General features: G+C 32.9%; 1 pseudogene; it reads right to left on the bottom strand.

Moving 5' to 3' along the window:
* Positions 1–125: 125 nt before the first annotated feature.
* On the bottom strand, positions 126–13541 carry LOC129900108 (V-type proton ATPase catalytic subunit A-like; annotated as a pseudogene).
* Between the last annotated feature and the right edge of the window lie 1037 nt (positions 13542–14578).

Below are 14578 nucleotides of genomic sequence, written 5' to 3'. Positions count from 1 at the left end.
GTTACAAACTCGTACACGATAAGTGAGACTAATACTGATGAAAACGTTTGCATGTTTTTTTTAGAAAGACATGTATTGCATTTATTAGCTTTGTATAAACACCCGGTGTAGCAGGCAAGTCAAATTCCAGAAACATGCACTCGAGACCTTTATTACAACTTATTGCACATCTGATAGGTGATAACAAAACAAAGACCAGTGCACTATATTCCCAAGTTATAATATTCCCATCACCTTTATTTTTCAAGTCTGATGATAAAGAGAGGACTGAAACTAAATAAATTCACCTATCGACTTTCCGTGCTACTAAATAAATTAACACCAACTAAACAACTATAAAATGCCGAGCCAAGCACCTTCCCATTTTTGCTTATCGAACTCTAGGATCCAAACGGCCATTTTTAGTGTGGACAACACCACAACAAGTGATTCGAAGAAGTCACGAAAACGCTACTTTGTAGCTGGTTGGACCCGTCCAAGAACTGGAATACATCTACTGAAATAAGGACTTATCGAGTTTCATCCAAAAGGTTGCGGAAACCAGCAATCAAATCATCATGAAGCTTCTTAAACTTGGTTACCAAAGCATCCTCCCCTTCAGCTGGATCCTCAAATTTTTGGGACCTGCACAGAATAAAGGCATAAAAGGCAAATAAAAAGAAGAGAAGGGGAGGGAAGGCAAAGCACCAGACTTGCAGCACGGAAAAAATCTGTTATCTTTATCATGATACCACATAACAAAGTCCATTTCTTGGGAGTTACTTACACCAAACGATAGAACAAATCCCCTAGGCGATGCTTAATGAGAGTGTAGGTAATCTTCTGGCCATCCATACCTGCTCCTCGTTCAACGACCTGTGCAAAAGATGATACACCCAAATGTCACAAGCAAATATACTGAACAAGTGTCTCTTATTTATTAATCAAGTAACCACTCTCAGAAGTTCGATTCTTATTCATCCCTAGATCATCTTAACTGAAGAGCAGCAAAAGGAATTGCGAACATGAAAATATCACAGGTATATCTTAACTAAAGAGTGACAAAAGAAAATGTGAGCATGAAAATAGAATAGGTAAGTAAAAACGGGTAATAGAAAGTGCTTATCTCTATAAATGATAGAAGGGCACCCCAACACTACATAGACATGTATGCATAGCCAGATTAATATACCTGGTTGGCTAAGTTATAGAAATGGATAATATTGCGCAACATCCAAAAAGACTTGTAGAAAGGACAGAATTTGTCGTAACTGTTACCAAAGACAAATGAATGCGAGATCGTAACAAAACAACCCCAATTAACAAGCATACCATGGTAGATATTTTAAAAACTTACGGAGTAAATGCATTTTGTGCAAGGTAGTCCTCCCTCAAAAGCTTTGCAGTTTCCAAAGTGATTTTATCTGTTTCGGCTAGAGCATCTTTCCCAACAAACTGCAGAAGACAAACAGCATTATATCAATGACATCTGTATCTACTTCCTGTAGACCACTGAGGTTTGAGGGGTAAACGAAAATGGTTGGACAGGAACAGGGTAATTGAGAAGAAATGCTTTGTTTGCTCTGAGAGGCTAAAAGCTGTTTTAATACAGCAGCAGTGAGTGTTAACTTTGCTATGCAAACCAACTGAAAGCCTAGATCTAAAGAAATGATAACTCCCTTAAGTGACAGCTGATACCAGGACACAATTGAAGAGATATACCAACTACTGAGTCATCATATATCTAAGAGACTGGAAAGAGTCCTTATCTCCAAGCAGAATTCAGAATTAATTTCCCTTTTATCGTAGTGCAGCCAATTTCCCTCAAAAGAGAGTAAGAAACATAGATCTCTTAACCAAAATGAGATCATGATTGTCCATAAAGTTGCTGAGGTCATGAATCAGGAAGACTCGAAAAGAAATTTCAGGGACCAATATGCACTCGCTGCTTTTAAGTGGAGCGTATGTTGATGACCTGAGTTGACATCAGAAAAAAAGATGGAAGAAATGCTAGAAAGAAAGGTTGCCTACTACTAATGATGGTAAGAAAGAGACATGTGGTGACTAGCTCAGTAACTTTTTCCAATTTAAAAGGTTGGCTCACTGCCCTACCTGCCTCTAAGAGAAAAGGTAACAATGAAGATGGCAGCAGGAAAGACTGTAGCATGAACAAGGTGGCTTATGCTTTTTTTCATCCTCATACCTGATTTTCACAATTCTTTACTTACCCCTTCACAAAGACAGCCCAACATAATCCCTCCAGATATAAATTCCCTTTCACAAAACATAACTTCTAAGTTTGGATCTTTCAGGAACATTAACAAGGAAGACGGAGAGCACTAGGAAATAGTCAAGTCATGGATAATTTGTCCTTATCAACAATTATCAGTCTGAAGACAGCCAAAAACTGCTCCTCTAGTCAAGACTGTGCAGATGAGTTTAGTCACATCCAAACTCTCCTCCTATGCCTCACCCCCCCCCCCCCCCTCAGGTATAAAAGCTGGTGGGCTGCTCTGTACGACATGCATCTCGATAAGAAATGTTAAATGGTGAAAAAAGAGGCAACATAAGCACATACTTGCACAATTTCATTTAGGTCGTCCTCCCTTTGCAGAAGCTCACGGGCTTTTGTCCTTATATTGATAAAATCAGGATCAAACTTCTCATAAAAGGACTCCAAGGCCTGTATATAGAAAACTGGAGTCAGCGAGAAGCAGTATAAAACCAATGAATAGAAGCAGCGAAAGGTAGCTGATGAGCATGTTTTGCTGTATAAAGAATATCAGCATGAACGTCTAAACAACATACCCCTGAGTATTTTGAATAGGAAATAAGCCAATTTACAGAAGGGAAGTGTTTCCTCTGTGCCAATTTTTTGTCCAGTCCCCAGAAGACCTGGAAAAGATAATATTAGAGAAAACTGAAGAAAGAGAAACTTCCAATAGGGTAGATCTGTGGCTTCACCAACCTGAACAATACCCAGGGTTGCAGATGTAACAGGATCTGAGAAATCTCCTCCAGGAGGAGAAACAGCACCAACAATTGTCACACTCCCAGTTCTCTCAGGTCCACCAAGACATTTAACTTTACCAGCACGCTCATAAAAAGATGCCAAATGTGCAGCAAGATAAGCAGGATATCCACTGTCTGCAGGCATCTCTGCCTGAAAGGTGCATAATGTATGTTAAAAGAAGACAATACAAAACACTTTGCTCCAGATTGGGAAGGCAATCATTTTCACAATACTATATGGCAGGTTTTATATAATCCAAGAAAGCACCAGGCATTGCCTCTTTTGTGAAAACTCAATTACACAAGCAAGCAAGCCACATGCAGAAAGGAATGTCTGTTAAGAAATGAACTAAGAAAATAGAGTAACCAAAGAAAGAAAGTAATATAAAAAGTTACCTTTTCATCATCAGCGTGACTATATATGCTGCCCAGAAGTTCAAAGTATGATTGCCGAGAAACACTAGAAATTATACAAAAATAAAGGAACTCCACAAAAAGGGGAAAAGGAAAGGAAATTAATCTTCCATTGAATCATGAATAGTAAAACAGTGAAACCACCGAATAGAGAACTGCAATGAGTACAAAAAGTCCAGCCACCGTCAAACATAAAGAATTTGGAAAGGAGAAAAGCTAAAAGGAGATATCATAAAGTTCCTTCTGACAAAATTGCAAAGAGGATACATAATTTCAATGTAATCTCTCTTAAACAACCAGTTCAAATGGGCTAACAAGAAGGAAAAGATGCCCTTGTCTTCTAGAAGCTAAATTATCTGAATCTGAATGTCATGCAAAATGCAAAATGCTTTATAGAAAGTCAAGAGTTAGTTGGAACTTAGAACCCCATAATATCGCCATTCACGCGTGATTCTGTTGAGATTGGCATCACACATAATTGTAAACTGGTACCATAATGAATAAGTTACAGAAGTAGCACTGATGCTTTGTAAATTGGTTGGGTACTATAATGAATAAATGTATGACAATGCCAAACATAATATGAGCAACAAAACAGTAACAGAAAGCTTTGCCGAAAAGAGAAAGAGGATATTTGAGCTGCTGTGATAGAAGAGGCTAATGGACTTTGTGGCAATAGAAAGAACAAATACTCACCAGCCGACCTGAAATTTCACGTAAAGCTTCGGCCCAACGAGATGTAGAATCTGCCATCATGCTCACATTGTAGCCCATATCTCTGAAATATTCCGCTATAGTAATGCCTGAAAATGATATTGAAAAAAGGTCAAGAGCTACTATGTTGTATTACTTATCAAGAGAGTAATTATAAGAACTAACGTGTTGTAAAGCACATTTGTTTTATTTTAAACGAGTTGATACTTAAACCAGAAATTCAAAGCAAGCGGAAACTGTTGTGCATATCAAAAATGAAGGTACTAAGAGCAGAGAGTGGAACATTTAATGATATCAGCATTTAAAATTCTCAAGCTAAGTAAACTGTACTTATTGTACTTGGCTTCTTTCAGTTAATTAAGGGAATAGTCAACTATCAAGAAAGTTGGAGAATTGAAAAGAGCATCAACCTGTATAGATTGAGGCCTCACGAGCAGCCACAGGCATGTTTGAAGTATTAGCAACAAGTGTGGTACGTTTCATTACAGACTCTTCACGTCCATCAGGCAATGTCATTGTCAATTGAGGAAAATCCATTAGTACCTGAAATTAACTATTTTGTGTTATCCATCACCTGATAATACTAAAGAGCTCACAAAACAGGGTCAAAAGATCATACCTAGGCCATTTCATTCCCTCTTTCCCCACAACCAACATAGACCACAGTGTCTGAGTTAGAGTACTGCATTCATTAATTAACATATGAACTGGATAAGTGTAACAAGTATAAACATCTAACTGTAGATCTGTGATAAAGTAAAAAGTAAAAAATAAAGCAAAATGAGACTCACCTTGGAAAGAGCTTGACTAATCACTGTTTTCCCGCAGACAAATGCACCTGGTATAGCACAAGTAACCCCAAGCACCGAAGGGAACAGAGCATCAAGAACGCGCTGACATGAAATAGAGAAATTGTAGCGAAGATGTCCAAGATTCTATACATGAATTAAGAAATCCAAATAGAGCGTGACATTCTATGCACTAATTACCTGTCCAGTAAGAAGAGGAGTATCAGCAGCTAACTTTGTGGCAACTGGCCTAGGTGTACGCACAGGCCAACTCTAGAGATATGGGCAAATTAATGTCAGAATCCAGTGCTGAAACTGCCAGAATAACAAAGTAAAAGGCAATAGAAGAATCCTGTGTGACTAGCGTATCAATGACCTGAAGCATAGTGAACTGCTTTTTGACACCTTAAACTCGAGCTCAAGAACAGTATCCTGCATGATCAATGAGAAGAGGAATCCATCACATCCCCCGATTATTAAAGTTGATGCGTTGCTTGCAACATCTTATTTTATGCTTAAATTAGATCCAAATGATTCGGCAAGTTGACAACTTATCGCCTACACCTATCTACCACTTTTATAATTTAAGAGAGGCATAGATACCTTACCAAATTAAGAACACAAATAATTAAAAAAAAAAGCAAATAAATATTCTCATAACCGAACTTAAGTAATGTGTGTGTGTGTGTGTATAACATAAAAATAAAGAAGACATAACTATCAGAAACAATAATATGCATTTAGGACCTAAGTTCAGGAAAAGAAATTGATATCTATCTTCCCTTCTTTTTACAAGTTCAAAGAAAAACAGTAAAAATAGATATCTGGTCCTTTTCCTGAACCCTTGGTACAGGAACCAGTTCTAACATACGTCACAATTGGTGGCAAAGTTCTCCATTCTCTATTGACATTGCAACAATTTTTTAAATTAAAACATGACCATTGTTTTACGAGAAAATTACTTCATAATGTATGCAATGCAAAAGAAGAAATAGTGACTCTTATTGATCCAATAAGCACACTTGTACCAAGTTTATATATACTTGAAGTTTGATGAGTATTTGCGGACCTTCAAAGAGTAATGACCATCGGGAGCAATGTAAGTAATTTTTCCCATGGCATCTGGAGGAAGTGAAACATGATGTTCCATTAAGCTGTTTTCAAAGACGTTCTGCGAAAAGAAATAATCAGGAAGAGATTCAAATATAAAGGAAGATACTTGAATACAATTTTGGAGATGGACTCAACAAACTTCTTTAGAAGAAATTCAGGTCTATCAAACTTACAGCATACAGATCTCCACCTGTTAAGATATCTCCCTCGCCTGGCACCAGATATATTATAGTGAGCAGAGTTATCAATGATGAAAGTACAGTTCTTGACGAAGATAACTCAAACTCCAATATGTAACGGAGTCAAAGGCTAGAAAATACCTATTTTCTTAGGCTGAAATTCCCAGAGTATATCCTTGTCAAGGGCTGGAACAGATACACCTCGAGGGATGTAGACATCGCCAGATCTTTTTGCAATTGTCTTCAGTGGCGTCTGCATTATCGACAAAATAAACATACGAAAACAAATTAAGCATTCAAATGGAGCTGCAATAATCTAATTCAGACAAGCTTCAGTAAAGAATTTAAGAGAAAAATTGCAGGACATCATCAGATAATAACCTGAATACCGTCGAAGATGTTTCCCAAGATTCCAGGACCAAGCTCTACTGATAGGGGCTACAATTTGAATAAACATCAATTTACCTATTTAATATTCGATATTCCAATAGTTAAAACAAAACAATAAACTAAGAAGTGTTTCGTTTTTTTTACCTTGCGTGTACGTAGGACAGGATCATTCACCATCAGCCCAGCTGTTTCTTCATAGACTGCAAGAAAGTAGATCTTAACAAAGAAACCTTGTTTATAATTTCAGTTTGTCTGTGTATGAAAATCAAAGCTAGTCAATCGGGAAGAAACAAATAGAAGTGGAAGAGATACAACAATCCAGGGATGCTGATAGGCAGAGAGTTGTCATTAGCAAGAATAAAGAAACTAAATAATATACCCTGAATTGTAGCGGAATCTCCTTCGAGCCTAATAATTTCACCAACAAGATTGTCCTGTCCAACACGGACAAGTTCATACATGGCAGCCCCTGCCATGCCATCTGCAGCAACCACTGGTCCAGATACCGGTAGGAGAGGCACAACTTACAGTCAATACATAAGTTGCAAGTGCTAGCAATAAAAATTATTAACATTAATTTTGGCTCATTTCCTATTATTATTCCATTTTGGCTCACTTCTTTTTAGGGATATGATATTAATCCATTTTGGCTCATTTCCTATTATTATTATTAACATTAAAAATAATATTTTTTAAATTTAAATATACATTAAAATATCTAATAAAATTATACTCTGTTTCACAAGACTTTCGGACTATACTTACTTTGGAAAGTTTTTAGTTTTTGTAGCAAGTGTTTCTTGGAGAGTAGTTCAATTTGAAAAATATAATAATATTTTTATCGATATTAGAAAAACGATTTGTTCTTGATAGGTTATACTTTTGGAGGATATTTTTTTTCTAATTTTTGAAAAACAACTTCTGTTGCCATTGAAAAGCTCTTATTTTTTCATATTCTTTTTTATAAAAGATTGGTGAAACACCTCAACTCTATAAAATAATATTTTTTCTAAGAAAATACTATTAGCTTTTAAAAGGTTTGCCGAACATGCTATAAAATATCTGAATATTAATATATTATATAACAATATGAAAACTAAATAACTAAGTCAATTTGTTTCTCAACATCTAAATATATATAAATATTGTCTTTATTTAAAAACTAATAAACATAAAATATATATAAAATACATTACTATATCAATAAAAAGAATAAAAATTATATGGTGGTTAGTGATTGTGATGACTATGGGTGTGTATCGATCGGTTCGGTTTTAAATATTATCTGTTTGATTTATCGATTTTCGATTTTTAAATACGCTAAATCAATAATCAAACCAATAAGATATTTGTTATCGGTTTTTGGTTTATCGATTTGATTTTCGGTTTAATCAATAAAAATGCTTTAAAAAAAAATATATATATATATATATATATGATTTCTCCAATAATTTTCGAAAATCTTGAACATTACTGAAAAAGGAAAAAGAATTTTTAAAGAAAAATGTTCAAATGCTCATCAGATTTAACCCCAATTAGGATGAAATAATCTTCTAATTGTTTACCAGCGAACTCGAATTTACTAGCAAAATCGAATTTTTTTAGAAAGTGGGTACGAAGAAGAGGAGAAATCAAAAAAGGGAGAAGAAGAGAGAAAAAAAAGAGAAATCAAACTCATAATTTACAACTCTAGCTATCGCATAACCCTTGCCGTCGTCATTGCAACTTGCAAACCATAACTGCAATTGTTCTTAGTTCTTTAGGTTTTGAGTTTTGACGTTATAAACCTAAAGAGGCAAAGCCTAAAGGGTAAATACAATGCGGATTGTGAAGTAGTGTGGAGTGTGAATTGTGTAAGGGACTGATAGTATGATATAATGATTATATATTTATATTAATATTTTTTGTTTGATAATTGTGCATGAGTAAAAATTAAAATAGTAAATTACTATAGTCTTGATGGTTATCAGTTTACCAATAACTCAATATTAAAAAATTAATATTGAATCGATAATTCAATAATTTTTTTATAAAGCCATTACTTAACCGTTAATCCAATAGAAATATATCGATAACACTTTTTTCGATTCGATCTATCGATCGGTTTGATTTTTGCACACTTCTAAACTGATGACTAATGGTGGGGTTGTAAATGCCGATTAGGGGCGGTGGTGATTGTGTGTACATAGTAGTTAGTGAAGATGGTGACTAATATTAGCGGTTGATGGTGATGGTTGATGATTGGACTGGTGATAGCAATCGATAATTATAGTGGATGACAGTAATAATTATGTGGTCAATTAGTTATATATAAAAATATATAATGGTGATAATTGTCTATAATAGTTTGTGGCTATTGTTGTAATGATGATTGTACGATGTTATATATAAAAATATATAATGGTGATGATTGTCTATAATAGTTTGTGGTTGTAAATGTCATTTCTTAAAATAAGTATTGAATGAATACATGTTAATGATATCAAAATCAATATATATATATATATATATATATATATATATATATATATATATATTATTTTAATTATTTTATATAAACTTACATCTTACTTTTTGATCTCATTTAGGAATATTATTTAAATTTATTATTTGAAATATGTAAATAGTGATTATTTTGTAGTAAATATTGATAACATGAAGATAACGTTTCGATAAATATATAAGTGTTTTAACTGTTTTATATAAATTTATGTCATATATTTTCATCTCTCACATTAGAATATTGATTTTATTATCCAAAATATGGGAACGATAGTTACTCACAACTCGAAAAGTAGCTATGTTCTTTAATAATATTACTTACAAACTACAACAAATAACATATTTTTTTTATAAATGTACCTCGTGTGAATTATAAATAAAATATATACATATTTTTTATTTTTAGGAAAATAAACACGTAGAAAAGTATAAAAGTTAGAAAGATTTTGAGTCTTTTCCTTTACTTTCTTTTGACTTCTTTTAAATGTTTTACAAAAATAAAATTATGATAGTACCCAAATTCTACTCCAACAAAGCAAAAAAAAAAAAGAGTTGAAATTCATTGCTTCCTTTACGTTCTTATTAAGGAAAATTTTTGTAGCTTCACCTCTATTAATTATGCAAGACTCAAAATTAATGAAACACATACATCTAAGTGTTAATCTAATTCATTCGTAGTTGAAGAACAAAAACTTATACTAAATATTTAAATTTATATATAATAATAAAGTTGGGAATAAAAAAAGTGAGGTGACACCTCTATTTATTTATTTATTTTCCTTACTTTTGGGGATTTTTCTCTATTTCTCTCTCATTTATGTGTTATACTAAAAACACCAAAAAAATCACTTCTTTAACATTATTAATTATATTAAATATGTAATTCTTAACAGTCATTTTTTAATGTAAATATTAATGATCTATATTTTTGTTATTCAAAAAACTTTTTATTATCATAATCCTTAAAATAATTCATAATTATATTATATTATTTGATGTTTCGTATTGTAATCCTATAAATAGAGATATTGTAAGAAGAAATGAATAATTGACTTTTTAAATTATTATATATGCTTCTAATGCTTATTATATTCATGTTTTAGATTGACTTGAAGAATAAAATGAAGACTATTGAATTGTGATCGGCTTATGGAAGTAAATGTTGTCAAGGACTCAGAAGATTATGCGTTGAATTCGTATTTTCTTCTTTTATTTTTTTAAAGATTTATAAAGTTGTAACAATAATATTGTAAACACATCTCCCATCTATATAATATTTTAGAAAATTATTAGTGTTTATCATCTTTTATAACCGCGCAAAGCACGGACAAATTCACTAGTTTTGTTATAGATCTTAATCATTCACATATATCCAGTATATTAAGTGATTGTAAAATAAAACAATATATAATTGATTGAAATTCAAGTGATTATGATCCTAACCTAAAAAATAAACGCATATAACGACTACGAATGAATAATTACGATTCAAATCTCATTACATACACTAATCATTCAGATGCTAGTTATCGAAGTGTGTTTATTTTAGGCATTAAGTTAAAATCTCAGCGCTGATAAAAATGTTAAATGATTTTTTTTCTTTTGTCTTAGAAGATAAGATTAGCCAAATTTTATACTAGTGAAAGATAATAAACATCTGTTGAAATTACTTACTATCCACGGAAACTAACTCAAGTCACTATGATTATATATAAAAAAATGAACACAAATATTTGATGCAACAAGTACTAGAGGCTAGTTCATATTTTTCACAAGTAGAATAGAATGATATGGACCTACTAACTAGTACGAAGCTAAAAATAAGACGGTGTATTTGTAGCACCTATTTAAAACACTAGAGTCCTTGGTAACACTATTTTGTAATGATACATAATTATTTATAATATCATGTCTATTTTTTTTCACAAGTAGAATAGAATGATATGGACCTACTAACTAGTACGAAGCTAAAAATAAGAGAGTGTATTTGTAGCACCTATTTAAAACACTACAGTCCTTTGGTAACACTATTTTGTAATGATACATAATTATTTATAATATCATGTCTATTTTTTTTATTTAAAAAACGACAATTAAACCTCTCAAAAACACATCAACATGAAAGGAGGAATTCAACAAGTTAAAATAAACTAATGATCTCTATCACTATTCAATTTTAGAACAAGATTCTTGATAGAAGAATCAACTAACAAACTAAATTTTATTTTAAAAAAAATCTAACTTGAATCTTCAAAGAATTTATTAAATCATATCAAACTAAAAAATACAGAATTAATGTTACCACAACAAAATCCGTAACTCAAATAACCACGAGTGACCTTTAGCTCTTGAATATTGTCAATTTGTCACTACGAAATCTTTGTTTCGTTAAATCCTACCTTACAATTCTAAAAACTGTCTATCAACATTCTAGGTAAACTACGATTAAGTGCACAATAGTTATTTTTAATGTTGTCCTTTAAAATTCAATCACTTTTTAATAAATATTGAAAAATCAGTCATTTTTTAATAAATAAATAAGATTTGGATAATAATACCATGTCACACAATACCAATAAAATGTGCATCTTTTGCAAGCTCAATACGGATAACTCACAATTGTATTTCATACCTCCAAGCTACTTTTAAGATAAGTGGAAACAATACTAGCTTGTGAAGAAATTTGAACTAGAATACGAAATGCCTCAGAATACATAACTATTAATTCATACATTCAATTTTCGACTATATCTCATTGTGAGGAGCATATCTATTTTATCAATTCTCAACATATTTGTACACTATTAAATATTTTAGAAATACGAATTTTTTAAATTTGAGATATAATTCACTCAAAGTAAAATCTTATAAGTCTTAGTTCTTGTCAAAAATCAAGCACAATATCTAATCTTCTCAATTATGAATCAAAAAATTATTTCTAGAATTATCATGAAATTCATTACATCACTTTTTTTTGGGGGGGGGGGGGGGGTTAAGTAAGCTATAAAAGGACAGCCCGGTGCACTAATACTCCCGCTATGCGTATCATGTCGTGCAACATGTGTAAATGTGCTTCCATAATCTAGACCTGCAACTTGCGCATAACCCTTCACAACAAGCCTTGCCTTGTATTTATAAACTGAACCATCTGGATTAAGTTTGGTTCGATAAACCCATTTCACCCCTATTACATTTCTGTCTTTGGGTTTATCAATCAACTTCCAAGTGTCATTCTTCTTTATCATACCGATCTTCTCCTTCGTAGCTTTAATCCAAACTTCATGTCTTGATGCTTCTTGATAGCTATTTGGTTATGAGATTGCAACATTACATCTTTCATATATCTCAGAAAGGGACTTTATCTTCAAAATGTGCGAATTAAGTGAGGATTCCCTATCCAATTCTTCATCTTTTTTCAGATTTTCAGAGCCAAATGATTGAATTTTAGACAGCGAATGCAAATTCTGAAAACCTGCATTATCTTTCTCTACTTGCTTTTTATCCTAGTTCCAATAAGCATTCTCAACTACTACTACATCTCTTCTAATGGAAATACTTTTTGTTTGCAAGTTGAAAACTGTATAACCCTTGCTTGCGATGAATAACCAATAAAGATTTCCAATTCACCTCTCGGTTCAAGTTTGCTTTTTTTGACTGAAGGAACATGAGAATAACAAATCGAACCACAGATTTTTAAGTGCTTGACAGACGATTTTATGCCACTCCAAGCCTCAATAGGAGTTTTTTCATCCACAGCTTTAGTTGGTAGCCTATTTAACAGATACGCTGAAGTATAAACACCTTCTTCCCAAAAGCTTTGCCGTAGTTTCTTTTCAAGCAACAAGCATCTAGTCATTTCAACAACAGTCCTGTTCTTCCTCTCCGAGACTCCATTTTGTTCGGATGAATAACTTACTATTAACTATGATCAATCCCCATATCTTCACAATATTTAGTAAACTAATTTGACGTGTATTCACCACCATTGTCCGACCTCAAATACTTCAGCTTACAATTACTTTATCTTTCAACAAAACCTTTAAATTTCTTAAAAACTGGAAATACTTGAGACTTTGTTACTCAAAAATTACATCCAAGTCATTCTTGTTAAGTCATCAATAAAGAGAACACAATATTTATTTTATTCTAAAGATGATATCTACATAGGTCCACATACATCAGTGTAAACTAGTTCAAGTTTTTCAGTTGCCCTCCAGGTAACTTTTTTAGAAAATGCTTTCCTGTGTACCTTATCCATTTGACATGATTCACCAACTTCTTTAGATAATGAAATCTCAAGAAAATCCTTAATCAAGCCCTTTTCATACATATACTTTAAAGTAGCATAGTTAAAATGACCATATCTTTTGTGCCACAACCATGACTCATCTATACATGCAAAATTTGCACTATCAAACTTTCTGTCTAAAGGAAAAGTTTTATCCACCATTTCTACTTCGACAATCAAACTATCTTTAGAGTCAAAAACTAAACAATGTTTGTCTTTAAAAACTAAGGAACAACCTTTAGACATCATTTGAGCCACACTTAACAAGTTACATGCTAAACCAAGGAACATACAACACATCATGTGTAAACTTTGTACCTTGTGTAGTTTGAAAGGTAACTGAACCCTTTCCATGTGCATCGACTGTTTCACCATTTTCCATCCTAATTTTAGCTTTGAACGACTTGTCAAGTGTGTGAAACAAGAGCTCATTGTGTGACATATGACTCGTACATCCACTGTCTATGAGTCACGAGGAATTGTTGCTTGTGTTTTCTTTGTGAGAAGCCATAAACAAACTTTCTTCTCCCTTTTTTGACTCTTCAATAAAATTTTCCTCTACGCATGATGTTGTTGTGGTTGATTCTACTTAACCCTACAATTTTTCTCTATATGACCCATCTTTTTACAAAATCTACACTGAATGGATGACTTTCCTTTGAACCAGTAGTCTTTTTCTTGATGATTGGTTCTTTTACAATGGCTGCAAGGTGGAAACTTCCCTTTCTTTGAAGATTCCTTTTATGGTTTTTCCTTTGCTACTTTATCTCCTTCTATCCTTCTATTGTTCTTCACTGACTGCTTGCCTTTATGTTGTGCTTGAAATGCCACTTCTGCTACTTCTCCATCTCTTATACTTGATTTTTGTTCTTGGGCTTGCAACTTGTTAATCAGTTCTGCAACTGATAAAGTCTTCAAATCACAAGATTCCTCTATTGCTGAAATCTTGGACTCGAACCTTGCTGGTAAGCTTATTATCATATTCTCTATCACCTTGGAATCTGGAAAGGTTTCACCAAACAACCTTATTTTGTTTACGATCTCCACAAGTTTGGCAGAATACTCTTTCACAGTATCTCCTTCTTTCATCCTTAACATCTCAAATTCTCTTTTGAGAGTTAGAAAGTTTCATAGCCTTCACTTTGTCACTTCCATCGGACTCCTCTTTTAGCTTCTCCGATGCTTCTTTAGGTGTTTCA

The sequence above is a fragment of the Solanum dulcamara genome, chromosome 8 (assembly GCF_947179165.1).
Source record: "Solanum dulcamara chromosome 8, daSolDulc1.2, whole genome shotgun sequence".
NCBI lineage: Eukaryota > Viridiplantae > Streptophyta > Magnoliopsida > Solanales > Solanaceae > Solanum > Solanum dulcamara.
The sequence above is the reverse complement of the archived record's forward strand: the minus strand, read 5'-3'. Positions and strand labels throughout refer to the sequence as shown.